Source organism: Episyrphus balteatus, chromosome 1, assembly GCF_945859705.1.
Source record: "Episyrphus balteatus chromosome 1, idEpiBalt1.1, whole genome shotgun sequence".
NCBI classification, from domain to species: Eukaryota; Metazoa; Arthropoda; class Insecta; order Diptera; family Syrphidae; genus Episyrphus; species Episyrphus balteatus.
Genome location: NC_079134.1, coordinates 158,598,301 through 158,612,084, shown reverse-complemented (window position 1 = coordinate 158,612,084; position 13,784 = coordinate 158,598,301).

The window sequence follows — 13,784 nt, the reverse complement described above, 5'->3', positions numbered from 1 at the left end:
AATAACAGCGCTTAGCTATAATTCAGCCAAGCTAACTAACTGAGAGGAGTATATCTTTAAGCCATATAGGTATTGCAGCATAAAGTACTTGAATGTGAATTTCCCAGAAGTTTAGACTTACTTTTCATAACAGACTGAGACGTTGTTTGAAGTTAAAACAGATATTCATGTAGTAGCTGGTGTTGTAGCTTGTAGGTAGGTTTATTTCTTCTTTTTTGTTTGCTTAATTTATTGAAGAGAACAATCTCATCAGAATTGCTAGCAATAGCCAATATAGGAACCCAGTGAATTAAATTTTTCTGTGTGGAAAATTTTAAGAATAGTTGTCGCTTTAGTTTGGTACCTACATATATCATTTTGACATTTGGAAAATTTTCACTCTTATGCAAACGCCGGAGAAGATGTTTAACTTCAAAAATTATTTCTAGAGCCATAAAATTAAACTATTTGTTTTAAATTTATCTAAAGATATTGGAGTAAACGATGCGAAAATCCCTTGATCGCTCAATTGGCTTGCTTTATCCTCCCTTTCCACCGACAGGAATATCTAAACATGATATCCACAATTCTTTAATTCTCAAGATTTAGTTGATCTTGTATACCTATACATAGTAACTAAGTCCGCTTGTTTACGGCAATGGTACGCAATTAAAATAAAAAAGTTAAATTAGGCCTTATTATGCGAATATTTAGCCGAGGATATAAAAAGATACATTTTCAGCTGTTTAACTTATACTGCTCTAGGAGGAAATTGGTTAAAAAAAATCATTTCAGAAACCAAAAACGTTTCCCGTCGCTAAAACAAAAAAATTCAGAAGTGTTTACCAAAAAACAATTTCAGAAACTTTAGAACGTTTTAAACATATTTTATGTTTCTGAAAGTTTTTGATGTGGACAAATTAAACAGCGTCTTTTGCATAGAACATGTTATAGTCCTTTTAAGCAAACAGAAACATATTTATAAAACGTCAAATTATTTACTTTGGTCAATCTGTCATTTGTTTATCTCTTTGGATGCAAGTACGAGAATCATGTAAATTATTATATATTATAATAATATTAATTTATAAATTGGTTTTATTTTAGCTATTTAGTAAGTAAATTTATAAGAAAACTTATAAAAAAATCGTCATTAAATATTGAAACTCTGCAATTGTCAAGTGCGTCAAAGAAACGCTTGTTACTTTGATAAATTCTGAAATTTTGCTATTGTACCGGGAAATATTTAAGAACGGATTCAAAATAAGGCTCTGATGCCAGCAACCGTCAAGTATCCTGTAAATACTCAAAACCTGGCGAAATTAAAAAACCAGATGACGAAGTAAAACACGTTTCACATTTTCCATCATGAGCAGCTGGGGCCAGCTAGAGCTAAGTGGGAGAGTTATATTAATTATTAGAGCTGTGTCAATCGTGATTGATTTGGTCTTTTTGACCCGTTCACCGAAAATTCTGAGTGATTGCAATCACTATAAAATAAACCAAATCAATCAATCCTTATATCAATCTCGTTCATAAAATAAGAAAGTACGAAGTAGAAAAGTACGTTTCGTTCATCCAAATCGTTTACAATCAAAAACCACGAAGTGGAAAAGCGGAGATAATTAGATTTAAAAAAAAACTCTCATAGAAAATATAAACGAAAAATTGTTTTATATGGTTGCATTGAAATGTTAATATTTCAGGTTATACGCGATTTCTTGTTTCTTCTCTCATTTGTCAGAACGAAATGAGTGAAAAAGAAATGGTTTCCATTAAATGAACGAAAGAACGATTGATAGAAAAGACCGAATCTTTGGTGAAATCAATCTTTGAACGATTCGATCTTTTGAAATGAACGATTTGCCCAGCTCTATTAATTATCACCCGGTGAAAAACTAAGCTACTCAAATTTAAATTTTAAAATATTTCTTTATACATTTTTTTTATATATACAAATGTTCTTAAAGCTTTTAAAACTAGCTTTTATCAGCTTTTATAAACTCGTGGTAAGAGCTTCGATAGTTTTTAAATGAAAGGAGATTAGATGTGTTAAGCATAAACAAACAAGTTTGTTCCCCGATTACAAACCTGATACTTTTTCGCTTCATTTAAGCAAGTATTTGCAATAATATCTGTTGGTAGCTGTTAACTACTGTTATTAGATGTGTTGTTTTGAGTATTAATGTGTACTGCTTAATTGTTTAATTTTGAAAAAAATCATGATCATGAATATTTCCATAAAGCCCAACGGAACTTGCCTATTACAACGGTTATTACCTATATTGTTGCGTGTTTGTGCGTCTTTTGTAGGTTAAATGTTCTAAATTTGCCGGGTTTTTCGTTAAAAATAGTTAAGTAATAGTTAAAGTGATTTTCGGATGTAAAACATCATCAAAAACATGCTTATAAATTGAATGAATAACAAAGAAAAACAAATACATTAATTGAAAAATTTAATCGAGTAAACGATTAATCGGTGAGGCGTATCCAAAAAATAGTTATGAGCAAACACTGTTCCTTCAACAAGAATAAATTCGTTAATGCCGAGAAATTAAAGTTTGGTGTCTGCAAGTTTCATAAAGTTAAATAATTAAAGAGATACCTAATAACCTTAAAGCCAAAGGTATAAAATTACTTAACTGTTATACGGAGAATACTATTACGTAAAACTTACAGAAGTTACTTAGTGAAATGTTTACACTATGGAACTTGCAGTTGAAAGAAATGTTAAAAGCTTCAACGAAAGAGTACAAATAATTTCCAACTCTCAAAATCTAAAAAAAACTAACCGTAACTTGGTTACTTACAGATTTGGCTGAGTAAGTGTTTTAAGATTCTCGTATTTTTTTTAAATGTGTTTATATACCTACTCTGTTCCAAATCTTTCTCACCTAAGAATTTACACAAGCTCAAAAACAAAGTAGTGTATACATTTTAATTTTCTAAAAGTTTTGACAGCTTTTCCGACTCCAGTTCTAGCTACGATTTTGCATTGTCTGCCTGCAGGGAACGAAAGAAGAGTTCATCAAAAATGTTACTTACATGAGCATGATTGTCAACTACAAATATCACAATTGGTAAAAATCAAAGCTGTGGATCAAGATGAGAAAGTTCGTTCGTCGTTCCGAAAATTCAGATGACCCCTACTAATACTATGTCATTCGGGTTTAAACAGATTCTATTTTGTATTCATTTTGAATTCGTCATTAAGGTCAACAAATCACAATCTTTGAATAAGAATTGAAAGTCCAAGCCATCCAGCAAATAGGTTAACATAAAGTAAGTTCTTAGCTGGCACGTGAATAACATTCATTTCAATATAATCATAATTACAATTATTTTCATTTTGATTATTCTAAATTAATTGAACTTAATGAGCAATTATTTCATCTTAATAAAAAAACTTTAATTTATGAGGTTTTTCGAAGTTCACACAGGTCAGCTATTTTTTTTATAAAGTAAGAACCTTAACAAAAAATAAATCGATTGAGCGGTTCTTGAGATCCATTGATTGAATCTTATTTCTCAAATGAAAAAACCTTTGAACTCGTAAAAAATGAGGGGCAATCATTTTAATTTGAAATCCGTTTAAAAAAGTATTTTCACACTTTGAATAGCACTTTTTTCTGTTTAATATAACAGTCCTGGTGTAAACTTTGTTGAATTCTAAAGCCTAAAGTCAAATTCTATCTTGACAAAGGTTCTAGATTTACATTGAAAACAACAATAATGGGATATTTTTGTTGTGGTTTATCGTGAAATTTCTACTATGCAAGTAAAACAAACGACAAATATATAGATGCAGTAAAAGCCCAATTAGTATATTTGGGAACTTAACAGAATGCTTTAATTTACTATGGTTGAGCCAGCCTTCAATTTAATCCCTTTTTTCTGTAGAGAAGATCAAAATTTTACGGCCCTATGTGCTATTCGATTCACGTGAATCGAATAGCAGAATAGGGCTGTTATCCATTGGCTACTTTTTCAGGGGAAACCTTTAAGACTTCTTCATCAGAAAGTGTTATACGGTAGCGCTAGCGGCACAGCGGTATTACTATACATTACTATACACTTTTTTCAACGTTACCGCGTACTTTTGCGTGTTTTGAGCATCTTTAGGTATAAGTAAAATAAAATTCATTTATTGCCGAGATTCATCAGCATCATTACAACTTAAGTTAAAGTTATTAAAAAAAAAAATTATTTTTTAAAAATCAAAAATTCAAGAAAACTAATTGTTAGCAACTTTTTCTCAACGAATCAAATCTTTTGTTAAAAAACATATTAAATGTAGGTATCGCTAATTTAAGAAACAATGTAGCCATATAGCTAGGTACGTGAATTCTTCTTATTGTTATACACCTAGTCAAGAAAGTTATTTATAGATTTGCTATTTTCATTCGTTCAGCATCAGTAAATTAAAAAAAAAAATACAACAACAACAAAATGGTTAATGAAATTCCTTTTGCTCTATTCAAATTGACAAATTCAGAATATTTGCGGAATTTTTTGAATTTTTGAGGCAAGTGAAATTAAGTGATGGAAAATTTTATGAACCTAATAATGTCTAATGTGATTAATAGATATATAAAAGTTTGATTACTTTATATTTTCAATTAGAAAAATGACTATAAAATTTTATAGGGTTATGTCACTTTAATGATGCACCCATCCAACTGGCTCTTTTCATAAATATACACTTGAGTTTAAAATAAATAAAGTAAGTTGGAGTTATATTTTTACCAACCGTTTTTTTTTTTGTTTCTTTCTTTTATAATCCTCAAAAGAAATAAATGTTAAGAAGATATCCGTTTGCTTAATTTTTAATTTCACACAGAAATTCGCCACAAAACACACTTTTTTGTTGTTGAATAATAAAATTCACAGTTTATGATTCATAAACCATCATAGTAAACTCATAATAGAATATAACACTTTTGTCAGTATCTCTATAATAAGCAAAAGCGCTTTCAAAAAATTGATCTTTTGACACACGATGACAGTTGTTAATTTACTGTAATTGCTAATGGTATGGCAGAATGCAGATAACGCAAAAATTGTTGGCGATCCAATTAGTTAATGATGGCGGCCGACATATTTACAAAATAATGCGCGTTACATGACAAAAGGCAAAACACACAATTAAAAACAAATATATATATATATATTGCACACATCAGCAGCACACGCGAAACATGATGTTTTATTGCACACTTTCAGATGACATTCTTTCAATATCAAACATGTTTACACTGAACACATTCTCTTCTAATCCAATTTGTTATTTTGATGTGTGTTTAGGCAGTACGACACATTTTTGTAAAATACCCTGTGAAATTCCGCCGACCGATTTGATTTCACAGAGCTAGGTATCTACGGGTGACAGATGGAGCAGGTATATGGTGTCACCCTGTTTTGCGCATAAATTAGATTAATAAAAAATTCTTCGAAATCGATTATGGCAGCAAAACAAGTAAACAACTTATCAAAAATTTTGCATAAATATTTGACAAAAAAACGCAACGTGAATTAAATGTTTTTTTTGTTTTTTATTTGTAATGCAAACACTGCCTTAATTTTGACCGTCCGTTGATGTCAGACGTCTCGCGCACAGCACTTAAACTTTTCGAGTTGAACAGCGACTGTTGTGTCGTTTGACAGTTGCGATGTTCCCGTTTGTTGGCGAGCCAAAAACATTTGTGTAAATAAATGGCTGATGCCATTTTTATTCACAATAATTATTCTTTCTCACTCTAATTTACGACATGTCTCGTGTGTCAAAAGAAGATGACTACACTCAATGCGATGAGATAGTATTTGTGTATTATAATTGGTTTGTGTTAGTGATTTAATGCTATGAGGCGTTGACGTTTAGGAACCTGTTTTAAGGCATGTCATTGGACGAATACCTCTCCATGCGTAGACACGCCTTCTTTTTATGAAAGACATTCATGAATTATTCAATTTGTATTTTGAAGTTAGAGAAGGTGAGTGAATATATTTAAATGAAGGCGGTGCCTAAGAGTGATTATACATACAAGATAGAATAGAAGGGAGCTTTTGTGCAACATAGTGGGGAGTTTATTGATTTTTAAAGGCAAGGACTTGCGTGCAATTGAATGAAAATAAAATGCACTCCATTGCAGAAGTAAACGAATATGACAGCATTAGGACACAATTAGGTGCGTTAGACATTCTTTGTTGGAAATTTAAATTTATTTATGACAATTCAGTGCATCAATGTCGAAGAGAGGTAGGGTGGTTGATCCTTCACGGTAAAAAGGTGTGTAGGTGGTAGGTAGATAAGTTAATGTCCGTGTAGGTATATATAAATTAATATAGTTGAAGATTAAACTCGCTTTCTATCTAGTTCTTGAATGGGTTAGAGGAATTAGTACTGAGCACAACATTAACTTTTTCAATTCAGTGACCTGTGTTCCTACCTTAATAATACCTATAGCTATTTTTAATGAATACCTTAGTTACTTACTTGGCATAACTCAATGGAAAACGTCACAGGAAGAAAGTTTTGAAATTTGTTTGAAAACATTGTCCAGTTTTTTATAGTCGTCAGTGAAGTCATAGTTTTCTTCGAGCATATGTCTGTAGAGAATTTAATGGTAAAATGCGCAAGTATTTACTTTATCAGGATTTTTTCATTTCGTATTCATAATGTCGTTTTCTATTGACGAATCTCAGAATGAGATTTGTGAGTTTGACAGCTGAAAGGGGGGGGTGAAGAGGGGAAATAGTGGACAAATCTCAGATTTCATGATCTATTTGCGTCCTGAGATTCAAAAAAATGACAAAAAAAATGAATCTGAGATTCAAGAATCTGATTCTGGATTTTTATCAAGATTCACGCATACAAACACACGCACTTTCACACACACTCCTCTGTTTGACATTTGTCTTAACATTTGTTGTTGTTTTATTTTTTTTATACGCACAGATTTCGCACACAATTACAAAACTAGATTTCATATTCTATTTGCAGTGGAAAATCTGAGAATTTTACACAAAAATCTCAAAAGTCAATAGAAAACGACATAAGTTTAAATTTAAGCAAACACTTGGCTCTCTTCATAACGCGAGTTGCCAAAAGCCTGCTCAATCTTACACTTGAAAAAAAAAAAATTAAGTGGAGTGAGGCTATGAATTCCTTTCTTAGTGAAGGGCAAATCAAACGGAGTTCAATTTAAAAAAAAAGTAGGGTAGAGTTGCCTATTTGCGGCCGTCTCCAGTTACCGGCCACCTTTCGCAAAATAGTTATAACTAGTGATTTCAAAAGGGTTTATTTCAAATTTTCACTCGTATGCTGTCTTAACATATAAGAGAACAGCATACGAGCAAAATTTTGGAATAAACCCTACGAAATCCCTACTTATAACGATTTTCCGAAAGGTGGCCGGAAACTGGAGAGGGCTGGAATTAGGCAACTCTACCCTATGCCTACACATGTACACGCGATTGAAGTTATAATTCTCACTGACAGAAATTCACTTTATCTAATCAAAACTTTTTTTGTATCTGTGTGAACATGACTTTTAACATTTACACCGTATCGCTGGGTTAGTTTATATAGGTAAATGACATTTTGACATATCTGTGGCCACAATAATAACTACTTAAGTCGAAAAAGAAAAAAAAAACTTAAGCTTTAATCTTATCTACATTTATCATACTTCTGAGTTATAGAGAGAAACACTAAATTGGATACCGCAATTTGCATATAAAAATAAAAAAAATTTAAAAAAAATTGGAATTTTCTGACTTATTTATAGACCAGTGCCAATCCGGTTTTCAGAAGGCAAAAGTTGAACAAATTATTAGCAGCATAAGGGTGGTGGGAAAATTTAGGATAAATGGTATATGAAAGGGGAAAAATAAATTGCCCACAACAAAATTGGGGGAAAGGGGGTGGGTGGGCGAAAAAGTGGGGTGGGTGTCAAAAATCATGGTTTTTTACGATTTCTGTCAAAATTAGACGTCCTATCGAAAAAAGTCAAATAAATGTCTACAACTTTTACTCAAACAATTTTTTTCTATAACCTCAAAAATATTGAAAAAAATGCAAAAATACGATGTTTTTATTTTTTATTTTTATCTTTCACAAAAATAGTTGGATTTTAACAAAACTTGGTTAAAAATTACTTAGTTATGTTTTCTATCTATTAAAAATGTTTTTTGATCAAAAACTAAATTTTTGGATTTTTGACGAATTTAATTTGAAAAAATAGCCTATTTTTCAATCAAAAAAGTTACCGAAAAAATTTTTGATTTTTGAAAAGTTTGGAATGCAATTATTTAGCTTAAAACGGTTTTTTAAAGATTGTGTGGAAAAACTATACTTTTGTTTTAGAAAATATTGAGAAAAATTGAAAAGAACAAAAAAACGATTTTTAAAATTGATTTTTCCGTAAATGACAGTAATATTGGCGAGAAATAATTTTCAATAGAAACCAAATTATACTTTTCTAATGGTCATTGAGCTTTTTATTTCGAATCAAGCACTAAAATAGCTCTAAAGTGCAAAGTTTTTGAGATATTGAATTTTGAACGTCGCATATACTATTTTTCTGATTTTTGGCATGGTAATATGCCAAAAACGTGATGTGATAGAATTTTTCTGACTTCAGATTCGAGCTCAGCGCACTTTATGACTAGTGAAATCGAACAAGGTATTCGATTTTTTCTGCCCTGTTCGATTTCACTAGTCAAAAAGTTTTTTTTTTTATAGAAATCAAAGTATATTTTTCTAATGGTTTTTTGTGCGCTGAGCTTGAATCTGAAGTCAGAAAAATTCTATCACATCACGTTTTTGACATATTACCATATTACCAAAAATCAGAAAAATAGTATATGCGACGTTCAAAATTCAATATCTCAAAAACTTTGCACTTTAGAGCTATTTTAGTGCTTGATTCAAATTAAAAAGGTCAATGACCATTAGAAAAGTATAATTTGGTTTCTATTGAAAATTATTTCTGGCCAATATTACTGTCATTTACGGAAAAATCAATTTTAAAAATCGTTTTTTTGTTCTTTTCAATTTTTCTCAATATTTTCTAAAACAAAAGTATAGTTTTTCCACACAATCTTTAAAAAACCGTTTTAAGCTAAATAATTGCATTCCAAACTTTTCAAAAATCAAAAATTTTTTCGGTAACTTTTTTGATTGAAAAATAGGCTATTTTTTCAAATTAAATTCGTCAAAAATCCAAAAATTAAGTTTTTGATCAAAAAACATTTTTAATAGATAGAAAACATAACTAAGTAATTTTTAACCAAGTTTTGTTAAAATCCAACTATTTTTGTGAAAGATAAAAATAAAAAATAAAAAAATCGTATTTTTGCATTTTTTTCAATATTTTTGAGGTTATAGAAAAAAATTGTTTGAGTAAAAGTTGTAGACATTTATACTACCTACAACTTTTGCATTTTACTCTTTTCGATAGGACGTCTAATTTTGACAGAAATCGTAAAAAACCATGATTTTTGACACCCACCCCACTTTTTCGCCCACCCACCCCCTTTCCCCCAATTTTTTTGTGGCCAATTTATTTTTCCCCTTTCATATACCATTTATCCTAAATTTTCCCACCACCCATTGGCGATTGGTAAAGTTGAAATGCGCTACCGGTGGTCAACATTTGCAACCAAATTAACAGGACGGAAGGAACCAGCTCCATCTTGTTGTGAGAAATGACAAGACACGTCAAGGTGTCAAAACATCCGACATCTTGTTTTTTTTTTTTGTGAAATTTGTTTTGACGTCTGACACGGACGCCATTTTTAGAAAAAAGTAAACAAAACTATTTCCAATTTGTGAAGGCTAGGTGGCGCTAGTTCCTTCCGTCCTGTAGATTTCGTTAGAATTTTTGACCACTACGGCGCTAGTAGTATATCCTCCAATCGCCAATATGCTGCTAATAATTTTTTTATTTTCAAAAATTATTGGCACTGGTCTATTAAGGACCTAAGCTAAAAATTAATTGGGAATAAATCAAAAACAATGCCCTTACCTACTTCAAATATGCAAAAAAATCAAAATCGAAAATTTTGTAGTTAGTGCCTTTACGAGATTATGGGCAGTATAATGCTCCGCATTTTTTAATTTGCCTCAAAAAGAACTCAATCTTTTCTTAACTCGATGAAGATGGTTTAAATCTTTCGTTTTTTTATGGTTAAAAAATTAAGAATATTTAGACTTTGACTTGGAAAGAATCATAAGACCACTGAAAAATGTTTGTCTTAACTCACTTAAGCGGTTATTGGTTGCCCGACTAACAAATTTACTTCTATAAAACTTTATAGATGGTAATGTAACTCCTGTAAAGCTTTATAGAAGGGATATTGTTTGTTGGGTGTGGACGCAGATATGTGAAAAGTAAACATTTACTCTAAAGCACATACCAGGAGTTTACCTATAACTTCAAAAAATTATGATTCCCTGAGTCCCAAATCCTCAATCTTATTCTCAATGTTCGAAAATGGAAGTTAAAAGGTAGTATTGAGAAGGTTTAGAAGAGTTTCTTTCTTTCTAGATACCCATCTACTTTCATATCCCTCCGATTGTGAAATCACTTTTTTGACCAAGGAAACATTTTGGCGCTATAAATTCGAAAGCATGTTAAAACCTAGCCATCCACACTAATTAACGAGAGTCAAAATCCTGCTAACATAGCACCATTGATCTCTGTAAAGCACTAGTTTAGAAAATTGTTTTACAATACAATTTACTTATTAAATAAATGGTTTACTGATCTGAGTCGATGATTTTCTTTTTTCAAAATGACATTGAGTACCTTACCTACCTATTTTTGCTTCCATCAATATACATATAATTTGTCAAATTCTGATATGCAGTAATGTAGTTTTGAAGTTATTATAGGGAACAGATAAGCATACATACGGGTCAATTTCTCGTCAATGATAGCTGACAAAAAAGTCAAAGCTCAAATGGAGTACCCGAACCCTTCAAGCAAACAAGTCCGACCTCGGTCCGAATCCGACTTCGGCTCAAGAACGGGTCCGAAGGCGGCTCAAATTAGTATGGAAATTATAATCACCGCGGAGCCGATTTTATATGTATTGGTTTTTTCACCACGATTTCTCCTTCGACTTTGTGTTCATACACAAAAAGTTGCAAGTGTGTGAGTGCAACCCCGTTTTTCTCGGTCGGAGGGCGGAGTGTCTTTTCTGAACTCCGTTTTCTTGCTTGAAGGGAATTAACTCATACAAGTCGGAATTATTGGGGTTTAAGCCTAGAACGCAGCTGAAGCGAAACGAAATTTTTTTAAGTCTCCAAAAAAATACCATCGGGTATTATAGCAAAGTAAAAATAATTAAAATACAAATAGAAAAATTCAAGAAAAACCATCAGAAAGTAAGTTTAAAAGCAAAAACGTTTCGCTTCAGCTGTGTACTAGGCTTTACACGAACAGGAAAACGAAGCAATCGAACGGCTGGAAACTGAAGCTTCATATTGACACGTCCAGATGGAACTTGATGCAGGTACTTGAGCCAAACGCAATGCAACGATCTGCGTACTAGGCTTTAGTAAATAATATGAAGCTAAATTTAATCGTTGGATCTAAGATTTGGATTTAAATTGTTGTTTAGATTCACGGTAATCCAAACTAAATTAAGAGTGAATAATATATGGCCGTTCCCTACTAACAATTTTGCTTCTATAATGCTTTACAGAAGCAACAATTGCATCTGTAAAGCTTTATAAAATCAAAATTGTTTGTCGGGTTAGGCGCTCTATGTTCCAATAAAAACTTTTATCAATCAATGCACCTTAGAAATAATTTAATGATAATTGTAAATAACTAGTTCCATAGACCAAAATTTAAATGAATTGAATTGTACTATGCACGCCTTTGCTTCACTATAGTCAAGTAAAATCAGAATAAGAAGCCTTCAAAATTTCATGAACAAACTGTTCAATGAGCATTATGATGGTGATATGGACTTAAAAGGTTGTTGAGAATAATATTGTATTCTACCTATTTTGCCTTAATAATAAGAAGCCTAAAGCAAATTTTGGGAGTGGAGGTACATATAACCAAAATGTTAGTTTGCAGTTTTATAGCTTATGTGATGGACGCACAGCAGCCGCAGGCCAGACGACGACATGACAAAATCCACCTTTTGAAGTTCAACTTCTGTTGGAGCTTTTTAAGTTTTCAAACTTTAATATGACTTCTTTTTGCTATGTCAGTCGGCATGTAAACAAAACGTGTGATTGTTTTTTTTTTTTTTTTTTTAACAAACACAATCTTTAAAGCCAGAACTATAATTGTTGAATACGTTGGACAAAACGGAGGGGAATAGCGCTCGCGCTCAAGAGGTTGAAAACATATCAAAAAGTCGAAGAAAACAACAACAAAAAGGTGAATTTGACATTAGCTTCCGACTGCTTCCTCCAATTATAGTTCTGGATTAAATGTTAAATGGAAGAAAAACAATGCAACTTAGCCTGACGGGCTAAGATGTTGTTACATTTAACTTGCATCATTTTGAGAATTTCGCATAAGAAAGTTTAATCAAAGTTGTATCGAAGAAGAAAGTCGTTGGTAAATAAAGATACACTACACATACCAACATTTACACAATTTTTTTGTTTGTGGTTGTGCTTTCAAGCAAACTACTGATTTTTGGTTCGAAGGGTAACTACGTCAGATTTAACTCTATTAGAACTCTGTTGATAACAGCAAAAAAAATGTCATTGGAAAAACCACTGATCTCTATAATACCTACATTTATCGTCGATTCAAAGGAAAAACTCACTAACTACATACGATTTTAATAACACGCACGACGATATATTAGGTCTGTTTGGGTACTGCCTAAAACAGAAATATTATCTCTTTTTACTCAAATATTGTATTTTTTTTTTGTTTAATTAGTTTTTTTTCCGGCAGACGGCTTATAAAGCCATGCTTTGTATTTCTTTTATTATGAAATATTGTACTTATAAGAAAATTTGAAAAAATAAAGAACTTATCTATCTATCTAAAACAGAAATATTTCAACTTTTCAAGATCATTAACTTATAAAATCTAACACGTATTACAACAAGATCTTGCTTTTCATAAGGATCACGAATCGTGATCTTGGTATAATAAAAAACGGCTATTGTGTAATCTTTTTCGATACAAAGTTAAGCAAAACACATGAAACATAAAAGGCGTTATAACTCGAAAATTACCTGAAAAGTAGTTTTTTTTTACTTAGAATTAGATATAAACTAAGGAGAATGACTATGGAAAACCCACGTGATATCAAAGAAAAATTTTAACTTTTCACTTGAAAAATCTTCAAATTTAAATCCTAACCATAGATAAATTATCACCAAGATCTACCCCCGATTCTTTTACAAGTAACGGTTTTTCTTTTACTATGTTTATATGATTGGATCGAATCCAATTTTGGATCCACTTATATAATTATGCAGATCGAAATATCATATTCAAAAAGAATCATATTTTTACTTTTGAATATATTCAAAATAAAATAGAAAAATTAAACCAAAAAGTTAAAAAAGAAAAAAAAAGTTGTTGGAAAAATCCTCGAAAGCATAATACTGATTAAACTTTTCTTCAAACTCTAACTCAATCCTTAGATTCTGATGGTAAATGTAAACGAATTATCCAAGTCGATCCTTGGATTCTGAACAATGTAAACGTAGTAGAAGTGCAGTCGAACTGAAAGCTCGTTTCAACCTTAGAGGATATAATATATGGAGTGCTTGTTCCTATACCATATAAACATTGTAACGCCATATGCATGGA